Here is a 13496-nt window from a genome sequence, read left to right on the forward strand (position 1 = left end):
ATCTAGAGGAAGACGAATTTAAAATCACAACAGCATTTAGACTGGGCAGAAGACAGAACAGAAAGGCACCGAGAGACTGTCTGATTACTTTGAGATCGAAGGAGGAAAGAGACAAAATTTTAAGACTGCATTTTGAAAAGGCCTTACAAATTGGGAACTCACCGATACAGATCTTTAAAGACATTCCTAAACATATCTTGGACTTGAGAGCTTCTTATAAGGATTTAGTCTACCTGTTGAAGAAGAACACCATTCTCTTCAGGTGGGAATTTCCACAGGGACTGTCTTTTGACTATAGGGGGAAGAAGGTGAAAATAAAGACGATACAGGATAAAGACAGGTTCCTGCAAAGAAATCAAGAAGATTTACAGAAAGGAACTGTAGACCCAATTGCTGAGCAAAAGAGTGTAATAGACATCTTGAACCTTTCGTTTGGACAGAACCTTCCACCACCAACAGAGGAGGAACAACAATTGGGAGCTGTTGGAGGAATACCAGAAAAATAACAAGATGGCCCTGCAATTCCTTAGCTGGAATTGTAATGGGATGAACATGCCTTTGAAGAGACGACAAGTATTCCATATTTTGTACAGAGAACAACTGGACTTGATTTGCTTACAGGAAACTCATATAACTAGAGCACACAGGAGACTGCTTATGAATAAAAAATTGGGACAAGAATTTATTTCGTCGGACAAAGTGAAAAAAAGAGGAGTTGTGATTTATGTAAAAGAGAAGTGGGCCCCAAAAATGATGTTCAAAGATGAACAAGGAAGATATTTAGCGGTGGAGATTCAGGTACAAGGAGAAAAATTTTTGATAATTGGGATCTATGCACCAAATGAAGGTAAAGCAGAATTCTTCAAAAAACTTCATGAAACTTTGATGGATTATTTGGAATATAATATGATAATCATGGGAGATATGAATGGTGTAGTTTCTACAAACATGGACAAGACACAAAGACTGACACTTACTAAAGAAGGGAGACTCCCGAAGACTTTCTTTGAAATGACTGAAAATATGGACTTAATAGACATTTGGAGAACAAGGAACCCTCTTGAAAGAGAGGGAACCTTTTTCTCCCAAGCAAAGATGACCTGGACCAGAATTGACCAAATATGGGTTACTAGTGGAATGGCTCCGAAGATTAAGAAGGTAGAAATCTGTCCAAAAACCTGTTCCGACCATAACGCCGTGAAGATGGAAATGAAATTTACAACAACTGGTCAGTTTAGATGGAGAATGAATGACACCCTATTTCGAGATAGAGAGATCCACATGAAGGCCCAAAAAACTCTAAAGGACTATTTTGAAATCAATCTAAAGGGCGATGTAGAAAAAAGAGTGATCTGGGACGCAAGTAAAGCTGTGATGCGAGGATTTTTGATTCAACAAAACTCAATAAAGAAGAGAAAGCAGAATGAGAAAAAGGAAAAATTTTTGGAAAAGATAAAAGAAGGAGAGAAAAATTTAAGATCAAAACCAAAGTCCCAGGAGATTTTGAGGGAGATTAAGTTGTATCAAACACAATATATGGAATTGATGAACCAAGAGATAGAGTGGAAAATAAAGCAAATGAAACAAAAGACATTTGAGTCGGCAGACAAATGTGGTAAACTTCTGGCATGGCAACTTAAGAAAAGACAGAAATTAAATACAGTCACAAGTCTAGAAGTGGATGGAAAAAATATATTTAAACCCAACGAGATAAGAAATTGTTTTGTGAGCTATTTTAAAAAACTTTATTCCCAAGGATTACAAAATGAAGAGGACATAGACAAATTCCTTAATAAATATGGATTACAAAAAATCTCTCATCAAAGCAAGGTGGATCTAAACCAGAGAATAACAGAACAAGAGATAGAGGGTGCCATTCAGGACATGCAATTGGGCAAATCTCCAGGGCCAGACGGACTGACTTCCAGATATTACAAATCTTTAAAGGAATGGTTGATACAACCGTTAAAGGAAGTTTGTAACGAGATCTTAGAGGGAAAAAAGGCACCCGAATCGTGGAAAGAAGCATATATTTCACTCATACCAAAGACAGAGACTGAAAAGACTCAACTGAAGAACTACCGCCCAATTTCGTTACTTAATGTGGATTATAAAATTTTTGCAGACATTTTAGCAAAAAGATTTAAAAGAGTACTGATGGAGAAGATTCACAGAGACCAAGCAGGCTTTCTCCCAAAAAGACACCTCTCAGACAATGTTAGGAATATAATAGACATTTTGGAAAAGTTAGAGGTGAATATAAATACTAAAGCAGTTTTGATATTTGTGGATGCGGAGAAAGCCTTTGACAATATTTCGTGGAGTTTTATGAAAAAGAATCTTCATGCACTGCTTGTTGCTTCCAATGCTGTTTCCTCTGTCCATTCCTGCAGCATCACAAAAGGGACAGCCATTAACAGAATGGGTGCAGCCCAGACCCCAGCACCAGGTACTTTGCAAACACATGAATAATGTCACTATCACCATCCACTTCATAAAAGATCCTCACTTGTAACCTCACCCTGCGGCACCTCCTTCCTGACGTCCTCCATGACAGATCTACAAAGGCGGGAAACGGTGGGGTGGACAACCTTTTTTGAAATTTATAAAAGTATGGTCTTTCTTTTGTTCAGAGTTCCCACCTTCCTCCTGCGCGAGTGGCTTCAGACCCTGCTGCAGAAGTTCTATTAATAAAAGATCAGGGGGGATGTGGGTGGCGCTGTGGTCTCAACCACAGTGCCTCATGGTCTTGCTGATCAGAAGGTTGGCAGTTTGAATCCCCGCAACGGGGTGAGCTCCCCTTGCTCTGTCCCAGCTCCTGCCAACTTAGCAGTCTGAAAGCACACCAGTGCAAGTAGATAAATAGGTGGCGGGAAGGTAAACGGTGTTTCTGTGCGCTCTGGTTTCTGTCATGCACCAGAAGCGGTTTAGTCTTGCTGGCCACATGACCAGGTAGCTGTCTGTGGACAAACGCCAGCTCCCTCAGCCTGAAAGCGAGATGAGAACTGCAACCCCATAGTCATCTTTGACTGGAGTTAACCGTCCAGGGGTCCTTTACCTTTCTTACCTTAATAAAAGATCAGGCATAGCAGCCGCTTTGAGCCAGCATTACCTTGGTTGGTCTCTGTTAGTTTCTCTGACAGTTGGGAGACCGACTGTTTCCTAGACAGGCTCCTCGTGCATCCTGTAAGGAGAAGGAGCTATTTTACGATCTTTTCCACCATCATCCCTGACCACTGGTCTTGCTAGCTAGGGGTGATGTCAGCTGTAGTCCGAAAACAGCTGGAGACCCAAATTTGGGAAACCCTGTTCACCTTGAAGGAGAAATGAGGGCACACCTGCATCTGGAGGAATGCCAGGTAAGCCCTGCAGGATCAGGCCCAAGGGGCCCCTGTGCAAGGGCCACAGCTTCCCCACAAGTGAAGAAGCTGTAGGAAAGGAGGAGAGGCAGGAGGAGGGGGTGGGGGAGGAATAACTGAGAAGGAGCTTCTGGAGCCTGGGCAGCCCCCTCCCCGCCTGCTCCCTGAAGGTTTCCCGAGCCCCTCCCCTTTTCATTTCAAGGACTGGGGGACCTCAGCATCCCGGGGTTGCTTTGCTCGGGAGGGGGGAGCTATTTTGTTTGCTGAAGGCAGGAGTCACACTCCTGTCACATTGTGTTGTGTCTGGCTTTTAGGTAAGGGGGTGAGGCTCAGGTGGGAACGAGTTGAGAAGGAAAATATCCCATGGTGCGGATTTACTCCGCTGCCCAGCTCGTCAAGGTGCCACTCCCCGGGGGTCCCTCCGGTCAGCAAAAGAAGGAGTCTCCAGCCAAGTTAAAGATGCAAACGGAGGTCAGCAGACCTGATCTTTATTTATTGCAACAAGGTTCAAACACACCAAGAGTAGGAACCCCGAGAAGATGGTTGCATGGATTTTTAAGACCTCTCCCCATTTCCCACAATACATTTTTCCACAGAATCTTTGATGCATCACAGATTTGTCACAAAGTAGGAGTCTTTGGCATTCAGAAACATGGAACCGTCACCCACCCCTGTCAACAGCCCCAGTTTCCCACACCTTTTCCCCAAAGTACCAGAATAATCCATAATCCTATGGATTTCTGCCTGGGGCATGTGCTGCCCTGGATCGCCTCCTGCCTCCTAAGGGATTATGGAATCAGGGGGAGCCCTGGATCCCCGAATTCCAGAGGAGTCATTAGGCGTTGGAACCCAGGAAATCGGTCAAACCGTTGAATTGGGGCGATTACCGGTATTTGACGTTTCTACAGTTTTCTATATTGGATACTCGGAGGACACAGCACGATTCATGGTATCCGCTTCTTGCTACAATTGTATAGGCTGCTTCTCTGAGCCTCTTTGCTGTTGTAAAATGGAAGGTCCCTGTGTCCTCGGTCATTGTCCTGGCCTTAGTCAGAGCCTGTGGTGGGGACTTGGGGTTTTGGGGAGTCGTATAACTGTCCCCCCTTCCTGGTTTGAAGAGCGGCAATACCTAAAGCACGGACGCACGGCTCATGGCGTGGGGTGGGCGAGGGAAGGATTTTGCAATGTAAACATTGTGGGGTGGGGGACCCCAATTTGTAATTGGATTGCCAGGATCAGCCCCTCCCCCGCTCTCCTGATCTACAGGAGGAAAACGGGAAGGGAATAACCTTCCTCCCCGCACCCTCTCAATTCCTTCCCTCCCCTCCCCGCACATCCTCCTCTCACCCCGCCCCCACAACCCCAAATCCCCTCCCCAATATGTTGCTCCTCCTCCTCGCCATCCGACCTCTGTTCCGGGAATGGGGGGGGGATGAGCCCTCCTCCCAAACTGCCTGCTTCTCCCGGAAGTGGAGCTTCTGCGCCGGATTGCTGCTTTGCGCCGTAGCTCTAGGGGCGCGCGCTTTCGGAAAGGGGAAGAGGGGCGGCAGGAGAGGACACCCCACCTCCGTGGATGTTGCAGGAAAGGAAAGGAGAATCGGGAGCGAGGACAAAGAGGTAATGGGGTTGCGGGGTGTTAACGGAAAAATCTGAGGGCTCCCTTGGACAAAAAGTAAAGACACCAACCAGGATAACTTGGAGCAAAACAGCAGCCTGTAGGCTTGGCCTTTATTGAACTGTTGCAACAGGGTATTCCCTTCACTCGCAAGAGAGAGGAAAGACCCAGAACAATGGGCTGCAAGACCTTATAAAAACTTTTGAAATTCCCCTCCTCTAGGTCAAGCCCACCCCCAGAAACATCATGCATACATTACACAAAGGAGGGGTTGACATCATGCATACGTTACAGAAAGGGTTGACATCATGTATACATTACAGAAAGGAGGGGTTGAGGGAGGAGTTGTGGTGGTAACCTGAGTGTCCTGTCACCCAGCTGGTTCCTCCTTTCCCCCTCCCCATGAGTACTTTCCAGGTGACAATGGGGAGTTTGCAGTTTCCTGCCCCCAGAGGGAAGATCTGATCGTTGTCCTTTGTTTCAGCCTGTGGTGAATCCACTGTTCTTTGTGATTTTGATTGTCTTCTGTCTGGGATTATCAGGGTTGACATAGCAACTGGGCAGGGCTCCTGTGGATGTGCTGGGATGGTGAAGGGATTATGGCTGACCAGAAACCGGACATGGGGCCCCCACCCAGGGGGTCCCCACGAAGGCCTCCTTGCCCCGTTTCCCCCACGCAGGCATCCCTGGGGCCCTGTGGGATCTGCACGGAGAAAGGCGTGAATGGGTTAACGGGCGCGAGGGACGCCTGGATAGAGACCCCCGTGTGGCTCGTGTTGGGGGGGGTGCTCTGAATGGAGAGATGGGGCACGCCAAGGCAGCCTCTGGGTGCAGGGGAGACTCAATGAAAGAGGGGGTCGAGGAAGTCGGGGGGAGCATCCGTGGGGCAGGGAAGGGCAGCAATGAGAGAGGGAAAGGAAGACCAGTCTGTAGGGAGAGGTCCGTGTTGGGTTGAAATAAACGACAGACGAGTGGTGGTGTCATAGATGGGAGGCATCCTCTCGAGCATGTCTCGGGGAGTCCCTTTTATTGAATATTACAGCATTGCCACATATGTGCTTGTTGCTGATTGGTTAACACAAGTACAAAGCAAAGGTTACATATAGGTCCGCGTGGCGGACGCGGGGAATCTCCGGAGGGGCCGCCTTGCCTTCTCCCTCCCTCCCAGGAATCGGCCACCCCTTCAAGGCGACCAGAGAGGGATCCCTGGAAAGTGTGGGGTCCAGTCCCCCCACCCCTTCCTTCCAGCAAGCTCCATCCTCTTCCCACCGCATAAACACCTGCCCTGTCCAGACAAATCCCGAGAGGAAGAGGGGAGGGGAGAGCCCTTTTCAGAAGCCGTTCTCTGTTTCCGCAATCCCACCAGGAAGCAGCCAGAAACCTTTTCCTCTCTCTCAGCATTCCATTTTTATTGTCTTTTCCAATGCCTACTTCATTGAGGATGAGGGAAATGTACATCTGTCATCAGAAACAGGGGTGCAGAGTCCATGGAATGCCTCGCAGGATTCATATAGAAGTTGCACCTCAAAAGCATTTCTGTTCCTCGTATTCTTTGAAGGTAGTGTCAGAGTGACTGACAAGCTGAGATTCTTCCCAGTCAAAGGAGACATTTTCATGATAGACACAGTGCCTGTGGCTGGAGGCTCTACATACAAGGTGTGCCTATACAGGCCAAAGACTGCCAGTATTAGCACAAGTGAGGTGTGTGACCTCCCCTAATTTACAGACTGTATGTGAATGAAAAGTAGTGGGTGGGATTACAGTTTACAGCAGCCCTGTGATTCTCTCCACCCATAACATTTCGTGAGCTGATATTGCAGTACAAATTCCAAAATAACTACAAAAGAATAACAATATAATAAGAATGATGGTAGTATTTCTCCCCTGCCTAACTGGCTGGGTTTTCCCAGCCATTCTGGGCAGCTTACAGTACATATAAAAGACAGTAAAACATCAGACATTCAAAACCTCCTGATACAGGGCTGCCTTCAGCTGTCTTATAAATGTCAGATAGTTGCCCATTTCCTTGCCCTATGCCTGCTTCCCTGTAACTTCGCTTCTCATGGGGGATCGGGGTGGGGGTGAACCAGCAGAAGACCCTCAAAGGAGGACCTCAGTGTACAGACTGAGCGATGGGGTGGAGACGCTCCTTCAGGTCTACAGAGAGCGATGCCGTAGGGCTTTAGGTCAATGATCTTGCTGCTCCACAATGATCTCCAGAGCAAGTCCAACATACAATTAGCAGAGTAGGAAATTAAGCTCAGAGACAGCAAAAAAATCCTTCAGCAAATAAATTTGTGACTGAAGACATAACAGGAATCTATGCCTGAAAAATGCAACCACAGCAATTTAAAGGTCAGCACCAACAATGTGAATCGTGCTCAGAAATGTACTGGAAATCAGTGAAGATCCTTTCGGACTGGTGTTATGTTGTCTCAGCGGCTGCTCCTATTCTGCTATCCAGCTTCCACATTCTTTTTTTTTTTTTTAATTACTGGTTTTACAAAAATTTTTATAGACAATACAAACAAATAAAGAAACAAACAAACATGTATAATTTCGTATCTTTTTCATAAACCTCACTTCTCCGACTCCCCCAAACCTCCCCTTTCTACATCCCAATTTCCAAAATTATTTCAGCAAATCCTAAACTTATTTTTATCAAATTTGTCCCTTATTTATTCTTTTCTTTTACTTAATCTTTTGCCGCTGTAATCTCCTTTTTTTCTAAAACCTCAACATTTTAGCATTCATCAATTTTATAATATTTCTTAAGATAAATTTTAATTTTTTTCCAATCTTCATCCGCCGTCTCTTTCCCCTGGTCACGGATTCTGCCGGTCATTTCAGCCAGTGCCATATAGTCTATCACCATTCTTCCAGGGTGGGTAGATCTTGAGTCTTCCAATGCTTTGTGATGAGTATTCTTGCTGCTGTAGTAGCATACATAAAAAAAAGTTCTGTCTTTCTTTAACACCAATTGGCCGACCATGCCCAAGAGGAAGGCCTCTGGTTTCTTAGGGAAAGTACATTTAAGTACCTTTTTCATTCCATTATATATCATTTCCCAGAAAACCTTAATCTTCGGGCACGTCCACCAAAGGTGTTAGAAAGTACCTTCAGTTTTTTTACACTTCCAACACTTACTGTCAGGCAAATGATAGATTTTTGCTAGCTTGACTGGGGTCATGTACCACCTGTAGATCATTTTCATAATATTTTCTTTTAAGGCATTACATGCCGTAAATTTTAAACCGGTGGTCCACAACTGTTCCCAGTCAGCAAACATAATATTATGACCAATATCCTGTGCCCACTTAATCATAGCTGATTTAACCGTTTCATCTTGTGTATTCCATTTCAGCAACAAGTTGTACATTCTTGACAAATTCTTAGCATTGGGTTCTAACAGTTCTGTTTCTAATTTTGATTTCTCCACCTGGAAGCCAATTTTCCTGTCTTATTTATAAACCTCCATTATTTGATAATAATGGAGCCAATCTCGTACTTTAGTTTTCAATTTCTCATCACTCTGTAGTTTCAATTTATCACCCTCTTGTTCCAAAATTTCCCAATACTTTGGCCATTTGGCCTCCATATTGAATTTTTTCACAGCTTTAGCCTCCAAAGGCGACAACCATCTAAGAGTTTTGTTTTCCATCAAGTCTTTATATCTAGTCCAAACATTATATAGTGCTTTTCTAACAATGTGATTTTTAAAGGCCTTATGCACCTTAGCTTTGTCATACCATAAATATGCATGCCATCCAAATGCATTATTAAAACCTTCTAAATCCAAGATATCTGTATTCTCGAGGAGCATCCACTCTTTCATCCAGCAAAACGCTGCTGATTCATAATACAATTTTAAGTCCGGCAGGGCAAATCCCCCTCTTTATTTGCGTCCGTTAATATCTTAAATTTTATTCTGGGCTTTTTGCCCTGCCAGACAAATTTCGAAATGTTCTTCTGCCACCTCTTGAAACAGTCCATCTTGTCAAGAATTTGCAATGTTTGAAACAAAAATAACATTCTAGGCAATACATTCATCTTTATAGCTGCAATTCGGCCTAACATTGAAAGCTTCAAATTTGACCATATTTCTAGATCCTTTTAAACTTCTGACCAACATTTCTCATAATTATCTTCATTATCTTCATTCTGGAACTTCTCCCTTTCCATGACTGTTAATTTTTTCCCCAAAACCTTAGTCTTTTGTTTGTTCAATTTAAATCCGGCAACGACCAAATTCTTGAATTAACTCTAAAACCCTTTTTGTACTAGTGTCTGGCTCTTGTAAAGTAAGTACTAAATCATCTGCGAAGGCCCTTAACTTGTACTGTTTAGCTCCGACCTGTATCCCTTTAACCAGCTGGTCACCTCTAATCATATTTAGCAACACCTCCAGAACTGATATAAAAAGTAATGGGGAGATTGGGCATCCCTGTCGTGTCCCTTTTTCTATTTTAAATTCTTCAGTTATCACATTATTTACAATCAGCTTAGCCTTTTGTTCAGAATATATTTCACCCATACCATTCTCAAATCCTTGGCCTACCCCCATCCCGTAAAGATTCTTTTTCATAAAACTCCAAGAGATATTGTCAAAGGCTTTCTCCGCGTCCACAAATATCAAAACTGCTTTAGTGTTTATGTTCACCTCTAATAATTCCAAAATGTCTATTATGTTCCTCACATTATCTGACAAATGTCTTTTTGGGAGAAAGCCTGCTTGGTCCTTATGAATCTCTTCCATCAGCACTCTCTTCAATCTTTTTGCTAAAATGTCTGCAAAAATTTTGTGATCCACATTAAGTAATGATATATGGCAGTAGTTCTTAAGCTGAGTCTTTTCAGTCTCTGTTTTTGGTATGAGTGTAATATACGCTTATTTCCACGATTCTGGTGCCCTTTCCCCCTCCAAAATCTCATGGCAGACTTCCTTTAACGGTTGTACCAACCACTCCTTCAAAGCTTTGTAATATCTGGAAGTCAACCCATCTGGTCCTGGAGATTTGCCCAGTTGCATGTTTTGGATGGCACCCTCTATCTCTTGTTCTGTTATTTTCTGGTTTAGATCCACTTTACTTTGGTAAGAGATTTTTTGTAATCCATATTGCTTGAGAAACTCATCTATATCTTCTTCCTTCTGAGTATAATTTTTTTAAAATATCTCAGAAAGCAATTTCTAATCTCATTAGGTTTGTATATATTCTTTCCATCCACTTCTAGGCTTGTAATCGTATTCAATTTCTGTCTTTTCTTCAATTGCCAAGCTAGAAGTTTGCCACATTTATCTGCAGATTCAAATGTCTTTTGTCTCATTTGTTTAATCTTCCATTCAATCTCTTGATTCGTCAATTCCAGATATTGTGTCTGATGTAGCTTAATCTCTCTCAGAATCTCCTGGGACTTTGGTTTAGATCTCAGTTTCTTCTCTCCTTCTTTTATCTTTTCCAGAATCTTGTCCTTCTTTTCATTTTGGTTTCTCTTTTTTATTGAATTTTGTTGTATTAGGAATCCTCGCATCACAGCTTTACTTGCGTCCCAGATTACTCTGTTTTCCACATCTGTTTTAAGATTTATTTCAAAATAGTCCTTCAAAGTTTTTTGGGCCTTTTTGTGGATAATAATAATAATAATAATAATTTATTATTTGTACCCCGCCCATCTGGCTGGGTTTCCCCTGCCACTTTGGGCAGCTTCCACAGAAACCAAAAAACACTAAAATATCATACATTAAAAGCTTCCCTGAATAGGGCCGCCTTAAGATGTCTTCTGAATGTCAGGTAATTGTCCATCACCTTGACATCCGATGGGAGGGCATTCCACAGGGCGGGCGCCACCACCGAAAAGGCCCTCTGCCTGGTTCCCTGTAGCTTTGCTTCTCACAATGAGGGAACCGCCAGAAGGCCCTCGGCGCTGGACCTCAGTGCCCGGGCAGAACGATGGGGGTGGAGACGCTCCTTCAGGTATACTGTGCCGAAGCCGTTTAGGGCTTTAAAGGTCAACACCAGCACTTTGAATTGTGCTCGGAAACGTACTGGGAGCCAATGTAGCTCTTTCAAGACCGGTGTTATGTGGTCTCGGCGGCCGCCCCCAGTCACCAGTCTAGCTGCCGCATTCTGGATTAGCTGTAGTTTCCGAGTCACCTTCAAAGGTAGCCCCACGTAGAGCGCATTGCAGTAGTCCAAGCGGGAGTTAACTAGATCATGCACCACTCTGGCCAGACAGTCCACGGGCAGGTAGGGTCTCAGCCTGCGTACCAGGTGGAGTTGGTAGACAGCTGCCCTGGATACAGAATTGACCTGCGCCTCCATGGACAGCTGTGAGTCCAAAATGACTCCCAGGCTACGCACCTGGTCCTTCAGGGGCACAGTTACCCTATTCAGGACCAGGGAGTCCTCCACACCAGCCCACCCCCTGTCCCCCAAAAACAGTACTTCTGTCTTGTCAGGATTCAACTTCAATCCATTAGCCGCCATCCATCCTCCAACCGCCTCCAGGCACTCACACAGGACCTTCACCGCCTTCACTGGTTCTGATTTGAAAGAGAGGTAGAGCTGGGTATCATCTGCATATTGATGGACACCCAGTCCAAACCCCCTGATGATCTCTCCCAGCGGCTTCATATAGATGTTAAAAAGCATGGGGGAGAGGACAGAACCCTGAGGCACCCCACAAGTGAGGGTCTCCTCCTCTCTAAATAGGGTGTCATTCATCCTCCATCTAAATGAACCAGCTGTTGTAAATTTCATCTCCATCTTTATGGCATTATGGTCGGAGCAAGTCTTTGGGCAGATTTCCACTTTCTTAATCTTTGGAGCCATCCCACTAGTAATCCAAATTTGGACGATTCTAGTCCAGGTCATCATAGCTTCAGAAAATAAAGTACCCTCTCTCTCGAGAGGGTTCTTTGTTCTCCAAATATCAATCAAGTCCATGTTTTCAGTCATTTCAAAAAAGGTCTTTGGTAATCTCCCATCTTTGGAAATTACCTGTCTTTGTGCTTTGTCCATATTTGTAGATACTACTCCATTCATGTCTCCCATCATAATTAGATTATAATCCAAATAGTCCAATAATGTCTCATGCAACTTCTTAAAGAATTCTGACTTCCCTTCATTGGGTGCATAAATCCCTAATATCAAAAAAATTCACCTTGGGCTTGAATTTCAATTGCCAAATATCTCCCTTGTTCATCTTTAAGCATAAATTTCGGGGAAAGTTTTTCCTTTGCATAGATTACCACTCCTCTTTTTTTAACTTTATCTGATGAAATAAATTCTTGGCCTAATCTCTTGTTGATGAGTAGTTTCCTATGCAATCTTGTCACATGGGTTTCCTGTAGACAAATCAAGTCCAAATGTTCTTTTTTCAATAAGTGAAACACATTTCTTCTCTTTCGAGGGAGGTTCAGACCATTACAATTCCAGCTTAAAAGTTGCAGAGCCATCTTGAAACTATTTGCCTCCTGTTGCTCCGAGTAGCTGTTCTTCTGTCGGTGATTTAAGTCCAAACGTCAAATTTAAGATGTCTGTTGCTTCTTTTGACTCTGATGTTAATTCCACTCCCACTGCTCCTTTCAGGAGATCTTCCCCGTAATCGTTCAAAAATTGGTCTCTGTCTTGAACTGATCTTATCCTGATTTTCCCACCTTTAAATTTAAAGGATAGACCTTGAGGGAATTCCCACCTGAAAGGTATTTCATTCTTTCTCAGTAGACCGACCAACTCTTTATATTGTGTTCTTACGTCCAAAATCTGTTTTGGTATATCTTTAAAAATCTCCACAAAAGAATTTTCAATCTCGAGGGTTCTTTGGTAATGCAAATTCAGTATTTTATATCTTTCCTCGTTTGATCTTAAGGTTATCAGGCAATCCCTTGGCTTTTTCCTGCCTTGCGCTCTGCCCAATCTGAAGGCAGTCACTATCTTAATTTCTTCCTTCTCCAGCTCCTGTTGCCAAAAATCTGAAAATTCTTTAGAAAGGAAGTCCACCAAATTGTCTCCTTCGCTTTCAGGGACTGCTCTCAATCTTAAGTTCCTTTCCTTCCTCTGCAATTCAAGCATGGACAGGGCTAATGCATGATCTTCTAACTTTTTGCAAACTGGTACTATTTTTTCCTGGGTGGCATCTGCAGAGACTTTGGCCTCCTCAGCAGAAACTTTAGCTTCTTCTGCAATTTTGCGTATATTGGCAGAGTCCTCTAAAATTTTATTAATAGATTCTGTATTAGAAGTCACTCTTTTCCCTAATTCATTAACACTTTGTGTATTCTGATCAAGTTTTATTGAGAGCTCTGTCAATTTTTTGCTGTTTTCCGCTCCCTGCTTTGTCAGAGATTCCAAAGACTCATTTATTTTGACTAAAGCTTGTGTCACAGCATCTGATCTCATTGTTGTTTTTATCTGGCCAGTTGCAGCTGGTGCCGCTGGGATGCCTGAAGCTGAAACTCTACGCTGTTGTAAAGATTTTGTCTTGTATGGTCTACCAGATCTAGTTGCTGTCTCTTCTGGTGC

General features: G+C 43.6%; 1 protein-coding gene across 3 annotated transcripts in view; it reads left to right on the forward strand.

The window, feature by feature from the left end:
• Positions 1 to 13496, forward strand: part of LOC309541264 (uncharacterized protein) — a 76498-nt gene that overhangs the window by 13440 nt on the left and 49562 nt on the right. Inside the window, exon 1 of one of the 3 annotated variants that reach the window (XM_082238916.1) lies at positions 4680 to 4976. The exons of 1 other annotated variant lie outside the window; for it this stretch is intronic. The gene's annotated coding sequence lies outside the window, so the exon portion shown is untranslated. Of the gene's footprint in view, positions 1 to 4679; positions 4977 to 13496 lie in introns of those variants that run through there. One more of the 3 variants, XM_082238912.1, reaches the window with a different exon arrangement.

The sequence above is a fragment of the Podarcis vaucheri genome, assembly GCF_965113315.1.
Source record: "Podarcis vaucheri genome assembly, chromosome: 10".
NCBI lineage: Eukaryota > Metazoa > Chordata > Lepidosauria > Squamata > Lacertidae > Podarcis > Podarcis vaucheri.